Source organism: Cryptomeria japonica, unplaced genomic scaffold (assembly GCF_030272615.1).
Source record: "Cryptomeria japonica unplaced genomic scaffold, Sugi_1.0 HiC_scaffold_15, whole genome shotgun sequence".
Taxonomy (NCBI): Eukaryota; Viridiplantae; Streptophyta; class Pinopsida; order Cupressales; family Cupressaceae; genus Cryptomeria; species Cryptomeria japonica.
The window spans coordinates 410,001-425,000 of record NW_026728837.1 but is presented as its reverse complement, the minus strand read 5'-3'; the positions used below and the strand labels follow the sequence as shown (position 1 = coordinate 425,000).

General features: G+C 59.6%; 1 non-coding gene across 1 annotated transcript; it reads left to right on the top strand.

The window, feature by feature from the left end:
* The first annotated feature begins 12,299 nt into the window (after positions 1-12,299).
* On the top strand, positions 12,300-12,418 carry LOC131860603 (5S ribosomal RNA). Its single transcript, XR_009359697.1, has one exon. It is a non-coding gene; the product is annotated as a 5S ribosomal RNA (ribosomal RNA).
* The last annotated feature ends 2,582 nt before the right edge of the window (positions 12,419-15,000 follow it).

Sequence of the window (15,000 nt, the reverse complement as noted above, 5' to 3'; positions counted from 1 at the left end):
CGGAAGAGGACAGTTCGAGTGACAGGTCAAATCCAAGAGTTCCGAAGACTACCTCCAGGAACAATCGGGAACAAGACCGATTACAAGTCGTCGAGTCTGTTACTGGGCGAACACGAGATGCGCACAGGAAATCGATCAGCCCTCACAATGGCCCAAGGCCAGAGATCGGACTGCTACGATTTACCCCAACAATCATCGTGCCACTCTTCGCAGAGAGGTGATAGACGCCAACGAGCCCGCGCATAGCAATCGAGGTGTAAAAAGGGCGTTGAAGGCAGGAAGCCTGGACGAAAGAGGCTACGAGGTCACCTCGAAGCGGTCTAAGAATCGGGCGCACTTGGGGCGACTACCAGTGCCAACCCCTTATCCCGCGGTGCGTCCGACACACAGAAATTTCCAAGGCGGCCAAGGAGCCTCCCCGCATAGCAATCGGGGTGTGAGGTTACGGATGCAGCATTGATAGCAATCGAGGTGTGAGGCGAAGGATGCAGAAGTGAGAGCCGAGGGATGTAGCAGAGATAGCAATCGGGGTGTGTGATGCAGAAGAGATAGCAATCGAGGTGTGCGGTGGGAAGGGCCCAGCAGCCAGAATGCATGAAGCGACGGATGAAGCAGTGATGACAACCGGGCTGTGAGGAGAGGAGGGATGCAGCCAAGAAAGCAATCAGGGCTCGAGGCAAGGGATGCATCAAGGATAGCAATCATGTTGTGAGGCGAGATTCCAAAGGCTAAACGTGAGAGGCTGCAGGGTCGACTCAGAGAGGTCTATGCATGTGAGAGGCTGAAAGCAAGGTCGAATCGGAGCGGTCTATGCATCGGGCGCGCTTGGGGCGACTACCAGTGCCAACCCCTTATCCCGCGACGCGTCCGACAAAGAGAACGTTCCAAGGCGGCAGAGGAGGTTACCAGCCGAAGGATGCAGTAGCAATAACAGGTATAGTTCCGCGGCGGCCGAGAAGACTCACCGCATAGGAATCGGGATGCGAGGCGAGGGATGCGGCGGGAAGGCCCCGACGGCTAAACGGAAGAGGCTGCAGGGCCGCCTCGGAATGGTCCAAGCATCGGATGCGATTGGGACGACTACCAGTGCCAACCCCTTATCCCGCGATGCGTCCGATACACAGATAGTTCCAAGGCGGCCGAGGAGCCTCACCGCATATCAATCGGGGTGCGAGGCGAGGGATGGGGCGGGAAGGCCCCAACGGCTAGACGGAAGAGGCTTCAGGGCCACCTCGGAATGGTCCAAGCATCGGACGCGCTTGGGGCGACTGCCAGTGCCAACCCCTTATCCCGCGATGCGTCCGATACACAGATGGTTCCAAGGCGGCCGAGGAGCCTCACCGCATAGCAATCGGGGGTGCGAGGCGAGGGATGGGGCGGGAAGGCCCCAACGGCTAGACGGAAGAGGCTTCAGGGCCGCCTAGGAATGGTCCAAGCATCGGACACGCTTGGGGCGACTACCAGTGACAGCCCCCTATCCCGCGATGCGTCCGATACGAAGATGGTTCCAAGGCGGCCGAGGAGCCTCACCGCATAGCAATCGGGGTGCGAGGTGGGGGATGCGGCGAGATGGCCCCAACGGCTAGACGGAAGAGGCCACAGGGCCGCGTCGGAATAGTCCAAGCATCGGACGCGCTTGGGGCGACTACCAGTGACAACCCCTTATCCCGCGATGCGTCCGATACGAAGATAGTTCCAAGGCGGCCGAGGAGCCTCACCGCATAGCAATCGGGGTGCGAGGTGGGGGATGCGGCGAGATGGCCCCAACGGCTAGACGGAAGAGGCTGCAGGGCCGCCTCGGAATAGTCCAAGCATCGGACGCGCTTGGGGCGACTACCAGTGACAACCCCTTATCCCGCGATGCGTCCGATACGAAGATAGTTCCAAGGCGGCCGAAGAGCCTCACCGCATAGCAATCGGGGTGCGAGGTGGGGGATGCGGCGAGATGGCCCCAACGGCTAGACGGAAGAGGCCACAGGGCCGCCTCGGAATAGTCCAAGCATCGGACGCGCTTGGGGCGACTACCAGTGACAACCCCTTATCCCGCGATGCGTCCGATACGAAGATAGTTCCCAGGCGGCCGAGGAGCCTCACCGCATAGCAATCGGGGTGCGAGGCGAGGGATGCGGCGAGATGGCCCCAAAGGCTAGACGGAAGAGGCTGCAGGGCTGCCTCGGAATAGTCCAAGCATCGGACGCGCTTGGGGCGACTACCACTGCCAACCCCTTATCCCGCGATGCGTCCGATACACAGATAGTTCCGAGGCGGCCGAGGAGGTGGGGGATGCGGCGACATGGCCCCAACGGCTAGACGGAAGAGGCTGCAGGGCCGCCTCGGAATAGTCCAAGCATCGGACGCGCTTGGGGCGACTACCAGTGACAACCCCTTATCCCGCGATGCGTCCGATACACAGATAGTTCCGAGGCGGCCAAGGAGCCTCACCGCATAGCAATCGTGGTGCGAGGTGGGGGATGCGGCGAGATGGCCCCAACGGCTAGACGGAAGAGGCTGCAGGGCCGCCTCGGAATGGTCCAAGCATCGGATGCGCTTGGGGCGACTACCACTGCCAACCCCTTATCCCGCGATGCGTCCGATACACAGATAGTTCCAAGGCGGCCGAGGAGCCTCACAGCATAGCAATCAGGGTGCGAGGCGAGGGATGCGGCGAGAAAGCCCCAACGGCTAGAGGGAAGAGGCTTCAGGTCCGCCTCGGAATGGTCCAAGCATCGGACGCGCTTGGGGCGACTACCAGTGACAACCCCTTATCCCGCGACGCGTCCGATACACAGATAGTTCCAAGGCGGCCGAGGAGCCTCACCGCATAGCAATCGGGGTGCGAGGCGAGGGATGCGGCGAGAAGGACCCAACGGCTACACGGAAGAGGCTTCGGGGCCGCCTCGGAATGGTCCAAGCATCGGACGCGCTTGGGGCGACTACCAGTGACAACCCCTTATCCCGCGACGCGTCCGATACACAGATAGTTCCAAGGCGGCCGAGGAGCCTCACCGCATAGCAATCGGGGTGCGAGACGAGGGATGCGGCGAGAAGGACCCAACGGCTAGACGGAAGAGGCTTCGGGGCCGCCTCGGAATGGTCCAAGCATCGGACGCGCTTGGGGCGACTACCAGTGACAACCCCTTATCCCGCGACGCGTCCGATACACAGATAGTTCCAAGGCGGCCGAGGAGCCTCACCGCATAGCAATCGGGGTGCGAGGCGAGGGATGCGGCGAGAAGGACCCAACGGCTAGACGGAAGAGGCTTCGGGTCCGCCTCGGAATGGTCCAAGCATCGGACGCGCTTGGGGCGACTACCAGTGACAACCCCTTATCCCGCGACGCGTCCGATACACAGATAGTTCCAAGGCGGCCGAGGAGCCTCACCGCATAGCAATCGGGGTGCGAGGCGAGGGATGCGGCGAGAAGGACCCAACGGCTAGACGGAAGAGGCTTCGGGTCCGCCTCGGAATGGTCCAAGCATCGGACGCGCTTGGGGCGACTACCAGTGACAACCCCTTATCCCGCGACGCGTCCGATACACAGATAGTTCCAAGGCGGCCGAGGAGCCTCACCGCATAGCAATCGGGGTGCGAGGCGAGGGATGCGGCGAGAAGGACCCAACGGCTAGACGGAAGAGGCTTCGGGTCCGCCTCGGAATGGTCCAAGCATCGGACGCGCTTGGGGCGACTACCAGTGACAACCCCTTATCCCGCGACGCGTCCGATACACAGATAGTTCCAAGGCGGCCGAGGAGCCTCACCGCATAGCAATCGGGGTGCGAGGCGAGGGATGCGGCGAGAAGGACCCAACGGCTAGACGGAAGAGGCTTCGGGGCCGCCTCGGAATGGTCCAAGCATCGGACGCGCTTGGGGCGACTACCAGTGACAACCCCTTATCCCGCGACGCGTCCGATACACAGATAGTTCCGAGGCGGCCGAGGAGCCTCACCGCATAGCAATCGGGGTGCGAGGCGAAGGATGCGGCGAGAAGGACCCAACGGCTAGACGGAAGAGGCTTCGGGTCCGCCTCGGAATGGTCCAAGCATCGGACGCGCTTGGGGCGACTACCAGTGACAACCCCTTATCCCGCGACGCGTCCGATACACAGATAGTTCCAAGGCGGCCGAGGAGCCTCACCGCATAGCAATCGGGGTGCGAGGCGAGGGATGCGGCGAGAAGGACCCAACGGCTAGACGGAAGAGGCTTCAGGGCCGCCTCGGAATGGTCCAAGCATCGAACGCGCTTGGGGCGACTACCAGTGACAACCCCTTATCCCGCGACGCGTCTGATACACAGATAGTTCCGAGGCGGCCGAGGAGCCTCACCGCATAGCAATCGGGGTGCGAGGCGAGGGATGCGGCGAGAAGGACCCAACGGCTAGACGGAAGAGGCTTCAGGGCCGCCTCGGAATGGTCCAAGCATCGGACGCGCTTGGGGCGACTACCAGTGACAACCCCTTATCCCGCGACGCGTCCGATACACAGATAGTTCCGAGGCGGCCGAGGAGCCTCACCGCATAGCAATCGGGGTGCGAGGCGAGGGATGCGGCGAGAAGGACCCAACGGCTAGACGGAAGAGGCTTCAGGGCCGCCTCGGAATGGTCCAAGCATCGGACGCGCTTGGGGCGACTACCAATGACAACCCCTTATCCCGCGACGCGTCCGATACACAGATAGTTCCGAGGCGGCCGAGGAGCATCACCGCATAGCAATCGGGGTGCGAGGCGAGGGATGCGGCGAGAAGGACCCAACGGCTAGACGGAAGAGGCTTCAGGGCCGCCTCGGAATGGTCCAAGCATCGGACGTGCTTGGGGCGACTACCAGTGACAACCCCTTATCCCGCGACGCGTCCGATACACAGATAGTTCCGAGGCGGCCGAGGAGCCTCACCGCATAGCAATCGGGGTGCGAGGCGAGGGATGCGGCGAGAAGGACCCAACGGCTAGACGGAAGAGGCTTCAGGGCCGCCTCGGAATGGTCCAAGCATCGGACGCGCTTGGGGCGACTACCGTTGCCAACCCCTTATCCCGCGATGCGTCTGATACACAGATAGTTCCGAGGCGGCCGAGGAGCCTCACCGCATAGCAATCGGGTTGCGAGGCAGATTATTTGGAAGGGAACCCCCTGGGATGCGGCTCAAGCAGTGCCCAAAGGGACTGGAATGCGGAATCACATCGAGAGACCCAAATGCTATACGAGGGCTCAAATCGAATTATCGATTTGGCCACGACATGGACGCATCGGAACGACTACCTTTGCCGAACCACTCGCAATTGCATCCATACCGAAACCAATAGACATTTCCGTTAGAGCCCTCGCATAGCATTCAGGAATCTCGCATGCCCCTCTAAATCGACCAATGCTGGCGCTCAATGAAAATCCGAGCGCTACCACCGTTCGAGCGCCAGCATTGGTCGAGTTAGAGGGGCACGGGGGAGAATGCTCCAGTCAACACCTCCCCTATATAAGTTATTTGTCCGATTCTCGCACAACCGTAGTCTGCCTCGTCGAATCAAACAACGGTCCCAGATTCCGACTTCCGTTCCGTAGAGACCCAAAAGCTAGATGGAGGCTCGCAAGAAAGAGAGTCGGCGCATAGCAATCGGGTTTCTCGAACGTTTAGGGACCGAGCTCACTTGCGGATAGGGCAAAATCCGCCAAGCAACCCAAAAGCTAGACGGGGGCTCGAATCGAATCGCCTAGGCGGCCACAACAACGACGTGTTGGATCGACTACCAGTGCCAAACCATTCAGCAAGACTAGTCTGTGTCGAGGCCGGATAGAGATTCTCAGAGAGCGCCCGCATAGCATTTAGGAGACCTGCCGCGTCCCTCACACTCGACAAATGGTGGTGCACGTTTATAAATCCGAGCGATCCCAACCCTTTCAAGCACCAACATCGGTCGAGATAGAGGGGCACGGAGGGGGCTGCGTGAGACAACACAGTCCCCTATATAAGTTATTTGTCCGATTCTCACACATCCGAAGAATGGTCATCAAATCGGACAACAGCCCAAACTTCCGACTTCCGTCCCAGAAAGCCCAAGAGCTATCTAAAACGTTCATGGCCGGAACTCGATCGCGGCTATACCAGTCCGCCAAGCAACCCAAAAGCTAGACTGGAGCTCTAGTCGAATCACCTCTGTGGCCATTGCAAGGACGTGTTGGAGCGACTACCATTGCCGAACCATTCCGCAGGTCGAGTCCATACCAAGGCCGCATAGAGATTCACGATGAGCTCCTGCATAGCAATCAGGAGACTTGCCGTGTCCATCACAATCGATAAATCCTGGTGCAAGATTTTTGCATCCGAGCGCTCCAACCAGTCGAGCACCAGCATCAATCGACATAAACGGGCACGGGGGGAGGATGCTCGAGAACACTACCTCCCCTATATAAGTTATTTGTCCGATTCTCAAGCAGCCGAAGTCTGGTCATCGAATCGGGTCAAAGACCACAACTTCCGACTTTACCCACAATGCAAGTCATCGAATCGAACATCGGCCCCCGAGTCGGACTCCATGCGTATGTCAGGTCATCGGACCCAAATTCCGCCTTCCTGCGCATGGCGGGCCATCAATATCAACTCGGTCATCGGACCCAAACTCCGCCTTTTTGCGTATGGCACGCCTTCAAATCGGTCATCGGACCCAAATTCCGCCTTCCTGTGCATGGCGGGCCATCAACATCAACTCGGTCATCGGACCCAAATTCCGCCTTTCTGCGCATGGCACGCCATCAACTCGGTCATCGGACCCAAATTCTGCCTTCCTGCGCATGGCAGGTCATCGGACACAAATTCAGACCTCGCCAATATGCCTACGTATCGAATCGGTCATCGGACCCAACTTCCGACTTCATCCATACTGTAGGGTCTTTGAGGTTGGCGCGGTGCGCTCAACCCAGGGAGTCGACCCATCGAAGCATACACCTCCCCTATATAAGCTATTTGTCCGATTCCCACACCTGTGTAGTTTGCACCTCTGACCAGGACATCGACCCCAACTTTCGAACTCGACTGCAACGACGGCACCAGCGCCTTGGTGCGCACCTTGCGACGCACAGTCCCAACATTCGCCTTCCTGCACATGGCAGGTCATCGGACCCAAATTCCGACCTCGCGAGTATGCCTACATATCGAATCGGTCATCGGACCCAACTTCCGACTTCATCCATACCGTAGGGTCTTTGAGGTTGGCGCGGTGCGCTCAACCCGGGGAGTCGACCCAACGAAGCATACACCTCCCCTATATAAGCTATTTGTCCGATTCCCACACCTGTGTAGTTTGCACCTCCGATCAAGACATCGACCCCAACTTCCGAACTCGCCTCCAACGACCGAACCAGCGCCTTGGTGCGCACCTTGCAACGCACAGTGCCAACATTCGCCTTCCTGCACGTGGCAGGTCATCGGACCCAAATTCCGACCTCGCGAGTATGCCTACATATCGAATCGGTCATCGGACCCAACTTCCGACTTCATCCATACCGTAGGGTCTTTGAGGTTGGCGCGGTGCGCTCAACCCGGGGAGTCGACCCAACGAAGCATACACCTCCCCTATATAAGCTATTTGTCCGATTCCCACACCTGTGTAGCTTGCACCTCCGATCAGGACATCGACCCCAACTTCCGAACTCGACTAAAAAGACCGCACCAGCGCCTTGGTGTGCACCTTGCAACGCACAGTGCCAACATTCGCCTTCCTGCACATGGCAGGTCATCGGACCCAAATTCCGACCTCATGAGCATACCTACTAATCGAATCGGTCATCGGACCCAACTTCCGACTTCATCCATACCGTAGGGTCTTTGAGGTTGGTGCGGTGCGCTCAACCTGGGGAGTCGACCCATCGAAGCATACACCTCCCCTATATAAGCTATTTGTCCGATTCCGACACCTGTGTAGTTTGCACCTCCGCTCAGGACATCGACCCCAACTTCCGAACTCGCCTGCAACGACCGAACCAGCGCCTTGGTGCGCACCAAAAGTGCGCACTTTTGGAGGGCACTTTTGTGCGCTCCAAAGGTGCGCACTTTTGGAGGGCACTTTTCTGCGCTCCAAAGGTGCGCACTTTTGGAGGGCACTTTTTGGAGGGCACTTTTCTGCGCTCCAAAGGTGCGCACTTTTGGAGGGCACTTTTTGGAGGGCACTTTTCTGCGCTCCAAAGGTGCGCACTTTTGGAGGGCACTTTTTGGAGGGCACTTTTCTGCGCTCCAAAGGTGCGCACTTTTGGAGGGCACTTTTTGGAGGGCACTTTTCTGCGCTCCAAAGGTGCGCACTTTTGGAGGGCACTTTTTGGAGGGCACTTTTCTGCGCTCCAAAGGTGCGCACTTTTGGAGGGCACTTTTTGGAGGGCACTTTTCTGCGCTCCAAAGGTGCGCACTTTTGGAGGGCACTTTTTGGAGGGCACTTTTCTGCACTCCAAAGGTGCGCACTTTTGGAGGGCACTTTTTGGAGGGCACTTTTGTGCGCTCCAAAGGTGCGCACTTTTGGAGGGCACTTTTGTGCACTCCAAAGGTGCGCACTTTTGGAGGGCACTTTTGTGCACTCCAAAGGTGCGCACTTTTGGAGGGCACTTTTCCTGCGCTCCAAAGGTGCACACCTAGGTGAGCACCTTCGACCACACCTTGTAGCACACCAAACTCTGACTTTCGACTTCATCCGCAATGCAGGGTCTTTGAGGTTGGCGCAATGCGCACAACCAGGGGAGTCGACCCATCAAACCCAACACCTCCCCTATATAAGCTATTTGTCTGATTCTCATACATGCGTAGCCTGCAGGAGCAATTAGGACATCGACCCCAACTTTCGGCTTCTAAACGAAAACAAGGTCTTTGAGGTTGGTGTAATGCGAACAACTAGGGGAGTCAACCCATCAAACCCAACACCTCCCCTATATAAGCTATTTGTCTGATTCTCATACATGTGTAGTCTACAGGAGCAATTAGGACATCGACCCCAACTTTTGACTTCTTAACGAAAACAAGGTCTTTGAGGTTGACGTAATGCGCACAACCAGGGGAGTCGACCCATCAAACCCAACACCTCCCCTATATAAGCTATTTGTCCGATTCTCATACATGTGTAGCCTGCAGGAGCCATTAGGACATTGACCCCAACTTTTGACTTCTTAACGAAAACAAGGTCTTTGAGGTTGGCGTAATGCGCACAACCAAGGGAGTTGACCCATCAAACCCAACACCTCCCCTATATAAGCTATTTGTCTGATTCTCATACATGTGTAGCCTGCAACAACGATTAGGACATCCACCCCAACTTCTGAATTCGTCTGCGTTGACCGCACCAAAGGTGCACGCCTTGGTGCTCACCAAAATCCGACTTCCGACTTCTTCTGCTATGCGGGGTCTTTGAGGTTGGCGCAGTGCGCACAACCAGGGGAGTCAACCCATCGAATGCAACACCTCCCCTATATAAGCTATTTGTCTGATTCTCATACATGCGTAGACTGCAGCAATGATTAGGACATCCACCCCAACTTTTGACTTCTTAAACAAGACAGGGTCTTTGAAGTTGGTGCAGTGCACACAACCAGGGGAGTCGACCCATCAAACGCAACACCTCCCCTATATAAAGCTATTTGTCCGATTCTCATACGTGTAGTCTGCAGCAGCGATTAGGACATCGACCCCAACTTCCGAATTCGTTTGCATTGACCGCACCAAAGGTGCACGCCTTGGTGTGCACCCTGGAGTGCACTTTGGTGCTCACCTCGGTGCACACTTTGGTGTGCACCTCGGTGTGCACCAAAGGTGCGCACCTTGGAGCGCACCAAAGGTGTACACTTTGGAGCGCACCACATAGGGTCTTTGAGAGGTTGGCGCAGTGCGCACACCAAGGTGGGTGTTGAGGTGCGTGCCGAGGTGGGTGGGTGCTAGGGTGCGCTCCATGGTGGGTGCCAGGGTGGGTGCGTGCTAGGGTGGATTCCAAAGAGGGTCATAGGGTGGGTGCCAAGGTGGGTTGGTGATATAGTGGGTTCAAAGGTGGGTACTAGGGTGGGTTCCAAGGTGGGTCACAAGTTGGGTGCCAGGATGCGTGGGTGTTAGGTTGGGTGCCAAGGTGGGCTCCTGCGTGGGTGGGTGCTAGGGTGGGTTTCAAGGTGGACGCGAGGGCGGGTGCCAAGGTGGGTAACAAGTTGGGTGTTAGGATGGGTGAGTGCTAGAGTGGGTGCCAAGGTGGGTGGGTGCTAAGGTGGATGCCAAGGTGGTTCACAGGGTGGGTGGGTTCTAGGGTGAGTTCCAAGGTGGGTCACAGGTTCAGTGCTAGGGTGGGTGTCAAGGCGGGTGTCGAGGTGCCTGGGTGCTAGGGTGTGGATGCCAATGTGGGTCATAGGGTGGGTACTAGGGTGGGCTGCAATGTGGGTGCCAAGGTGGGTAACATGCTCGGTGGGTTCTAAATTGGGTGCCAGGGTGGGTGTGCACCCACCTTGCCCGAGGTGGGTGCCAAGGTGCCAGTGTGGGTGGGTGCTAAGGTGGATGCCAAGGTGGGTGAGAAGGTGGGTGATAGGTTGAGTGGTAGGATGGGTGGGTGCCAAGATGGGTCACAGGGTGGGTGCAAGGGTGGGTAGGTGCTAGGGTTGGTGTCAGGGTGGGTGGGTGCTAGGTTGGGTTCCAAGGTGGGTGCGAGGGTGAGTGTCAAGGTGGGTCACAGGTTAGGTGCTAGGATGGGTGAGTGCTAGGGTGCAAAGGTGCCAGGGTGGGTGCTAGGATGGGTCGATGCTAGGGTGAGTGGCAAGGTGGGTCCACAAGTGTCAAGGTGGGTGCCGAGGTGGGTGCCAAGTCGGCGACTGCTATGGTGGATGCCAAGGTGGGTCACGGGGTGGGTGCCAAGTTGCTAGGTTGGGTTCCAAGGTGGGTGCCAACGTGGGTGCTAGGGTGCGTGGGTTAAAGGGTGTGTCACAACGTGGGTGCCAGGATGGGTGCGCACCCACACTGGCCAAGACGGGTGCGGGTGCAAGGTTGGGTTCCAAGCCCGGTCACAGGCTGGGTGCTAGGATGGGTGGGTGCCAAGGTGGGCACCAGGGTGGGTGCACCCACCCTGGCCAAGGTGGGTCACGGGGTGGGTCCTAGGGTGGGTAACGGGGTGGGTACTAAGGTGCGTGCCAAGGTGGGTCATAGGGTGGGTGCCAAGGTGGGCACCAGGGTGGGTGTGCACCAACCCTAGCCAGGGTAGGTCACGGGGTGGTTGTCGGGGTGGGCGTCAAGGAGCCAAGGTGGGTGGCAAGTAGCCAAGTTGCGTGCCAAGGTGGGTGTCGGGGTGGGTGCCAAGGATCCAAGGTGGGTGCCAAGGAACCAAGGTGGGTGTCTGGGTGGGTGCCGAGGTGGGAGCCAGGGTGGGTCCCAAGGTGAGTGCAAAGGTGGGTGCCAGGGTCAAGGTGAGTGCCAATGTGGGTTCCAAGGTGCCAGGGTCAGGGTGAGTGCCAATGTGGGTTCAAAGGTGCTAAGTTGGGTGCGAGGTTGGGTGCGAGGGTGGGTGGGTGCCAAGGTGTGCTAGGTGGAAGCCCGGGTGGGTCGGCATCCCATGGGTGTCGAGTTGGGTGCCTGATGGGTGCTTCTTGTCAAGTTTTAGTCGTCGGGACTCATTTCGAGCCTTAGAGGTCGTTTCTTGTCCGGTTGCCCTGTCTTCGACCTGGGAACCCAATTTTGGTCCTCGGGTCCCATTTTTTTTTGTCTCGCATCCCACTTTTGGCCTGTGGCCTTTTCGGGGTCGATTCTCGTTTTGGGCATTAGAGCATGTTTCTTCTCCTAAAACCCAATATTTGTTTATTAAGTCTCGGAACACATTTTTGTTCTCGTGGACCCATCATGGGTCTTGGAACGCATTTGTGGTCCTTGGGTCCCATTTTGCATCCCGAAACTTGTGTTTTGGTGCTTGATCCCTATTTTGGGTGCCCACCTTGCACCAAGTGCGCACCCGGGGCAAACCGAGCGCCTTGGTGCACCGGGGCAAGATCGAGCGTGCACCCGAGGCGCCCCGAACATGCACCAAGGTGCACTCGGCCCACATGTGAGCGCAGGTCGTTGCGCCCGAGGTGGTGTGTGGGCACCGCGTTGCAGACGGGACACTGCACGCACACGACGCCCCCTCCAGGTGCACGCACGTAGGCCGGGCCGGGTGCACACCCGACGCCCTAGCAAGGTGCGCGCACCCGGGCAGGGCTCACACTTGGCGAACGGGGCGCACTTCGCGAGGGAGGGTGTGCACCTCGACGGGGGTGGGTGGCCGGGGTGGATTCGCACGTGGGTCGCGGTTTGCTAAGTACACACTGCGACAAGCTCATAACGGGTGCGATCATACCAGCGTTAGTGCACCGGATCCCATCAGAACTCCGCAGTTAAGCGCGCTTGGGCCGGAGTAGTACTGGGATGGGTGACCTCCCGGGAAGTCCCGGTGTTGCACCCTTTTTTAGTTTTTCGCCGGGCGTCGCAATGCTATTTGAATAAACCTTTTGCCCGTTTGCGTTCTCGTCGGGGCCGGGCCGGGCCGGGGTGCGCTGCCCGCACTACCGCGCGCGCGGGGGCGACACCGAGCGCGCACCCGAGGCGCCCCGAGCACACAGGCCACGGTGCAACCCGGGCGTTGTGCGCGCACCCCGGTGCGCCCGAGGTGCTGCGCGCGCACCCAGGTGAAATCGGTGTGCACCTCGGCCAGTGCGCGCTCGGTCGAGTCGCGCACGTTGGCCAAGGTGCACGGTGATGTTTCTTACTCTAAGGTTCCGCACCAGACGCCCGGGACAGGTGAGCGAAGCTGGGCGGGGCCGGGTGCGCGGCCGGGGCAGGTGCACGCAGCTGGAGAGAGCTTTGGAGCACACTTCGGAGCGCACCAATGATGCGCTCCATTCAAAAGTTTCCTGAAAAGGCAAAAAAAGTTGAGATTATAGAATTTCCCACTTGAGAGATTGTAAAAAAAAAAAATTTAAAATGAAGGAAACGCGGGTGCCAAGGTGTGCGCGCCCGGGTGCGCAGCCCAGCCAAGGTGTGCGCACCAAGGCGCCCACCCTGGCGAAGGTGCACGCAAGGTGCGCACCCGAGGCAAACCGGACAATTAACCCAACTTTCGACTTCGCGCGCACCTGCGCACCTTGGAGCGCACTTCGGAGCACTCCTTGGTGCGCACCAATCTTGGGCACCTCGGAGTGCACCATGGCGCCCACCAAGGTGCGCACCCGGGGCAAACCGAGCTCCGACTTCGTGCGCACCTTGGAGCGCACGAAAGGTGCGCACCATGGCGCCCACCAAGGTGCGCAGCCCAGCCAAGGCGTGCGCATCAAGGTGCGCACCCTGGCGAAGGTGCGCACCCGGGGCAAACCGAGCTCCGACTTCGTGCGCACCTTGGAGCGCACAAAAGGTGCGCAACCCAGCCAAGGTGTGCGCACCCCGGTCAAACCGAGCTCCGAATCGTGCGCACCAGAGGTGCACGCCATCGTGCGCACCTTGGAGCACACTTCGGAGCCCTCCTTGGTGCGCGCCGATGTTGCGCACCTCGGAGCGCACCCGGGGAAAACAATGCAATTAACCCGACTTTCGACTTCGTGGGCACCTCGGAGCGGTCTCGGGTTCGCACCTCGGAGCACACCGAGGTGCGCACCTTTGATGCGCTGCCTTCACCAATTTCCAGAAAAGGCAAGAAAACATTGAGAAGGTGTGCGCACCGAGGTGCCCACCCTGGCGAAGGTGCACGCGAGGTGCGCACCCGGGGCAAACCGGGCTCCGACTTCGTGCACGCCGCACCTTGGAGCACACTTCGGAGCGCTCCTTGGTGCGCACCAGGGCGCGCAACCCAGCCGAGGTGCCCACCCCGGCGAAGGTGCACGCGAGGTGCGCACCCGGGGCAAACCGGGCTCCGACTTCGTGCACGCCATGGTGCCCACCGCGGCGAAGGTGCACGCGAGGTGCGCACCCGGGGCAAACCGGGCTCCGACTTCGTGCACGCCGCACCTTGGAGCACACTTCAGAGCGCTCCTTGGTGCGCACCATGGTGCCCACCAGGGCGCGCAACCCCGCCGAAGGTGCACGCGAGGTGCGCACCCGGGGCAAACCGGGCTCCGACTTCGTGCACGCCGCACCTTGGAGCACACTTCGGAGCGCTCCTTGGTGCGCACCATGGTGCCCACCAGGGCGCGCAACCCCGCCGAAGGTGCACGCGAGGTGCGCACCCGGGGCAAACCGGGCTCCGACTTCGTGCACGCCATGGTGCGCACCGCGGCGAAGGTGCGCACCCGGGGCAAACCGGGCTCCGACTTCGTGCACGCCGCACCTTGGAGCACACTTCGGAGCGCTCCTTGGTGCGCACCAGGGCGCGCAACCCAGCCGAGGTGCCCACCCCGGCGAAGGTGCACGCGAGGTGCGTACCCGGGGCAAACCGGGCTCCGACTTCGTGCACGCCGCACCTTGGAGCACACTTCGGAGCGCTCCTTGGTGCGCACCATGGTGCCCACCAGGCCGCGCAACCCAGCCAAGGTGTGCGCACCAAGGTGCACGCGAGGTGCGCACCCGGGGCAAACCGGGGTCCGACTTCGTGCACGCCGCACCTTGGAGCACACATCGGGGCGCTCCCGGGTTCGCACCGGCGTTGCGCACCGTGGTGGGCACCTCGGAGCACACCAAGGTGGGCAGCGAGGTGCGCACCTTTGATGCGATGCCTTCACTAATTTCCATAAAAGGCAAAAAAAAAACGAGATTTTAAAATTTCCGTTTTGAAAGATAGTGAGAAAAAGGGAATGCTGGTGCCATCTTGAGCCCGCCCTGGTGCGCAGCCCAGCCAAGGTGTGCGCACCAAGGTGCCCACCCTGGCGAAGGTGCGCGCCCGGGCAATTAACCCAACTTCCAACTTCGCGCGCGCCAGGGTGGGAGCGCACCCAACAACCGGGCCTGGGAAGAGCCAATGCGAGAAACCCCACCAAACGCTCTGACAAAAAAAGAGGGGGCGCTCCAGTAACCCCGCTTCGGAGCGCACCCTGGGCAAACCCAGCCAAGGTGCCCACC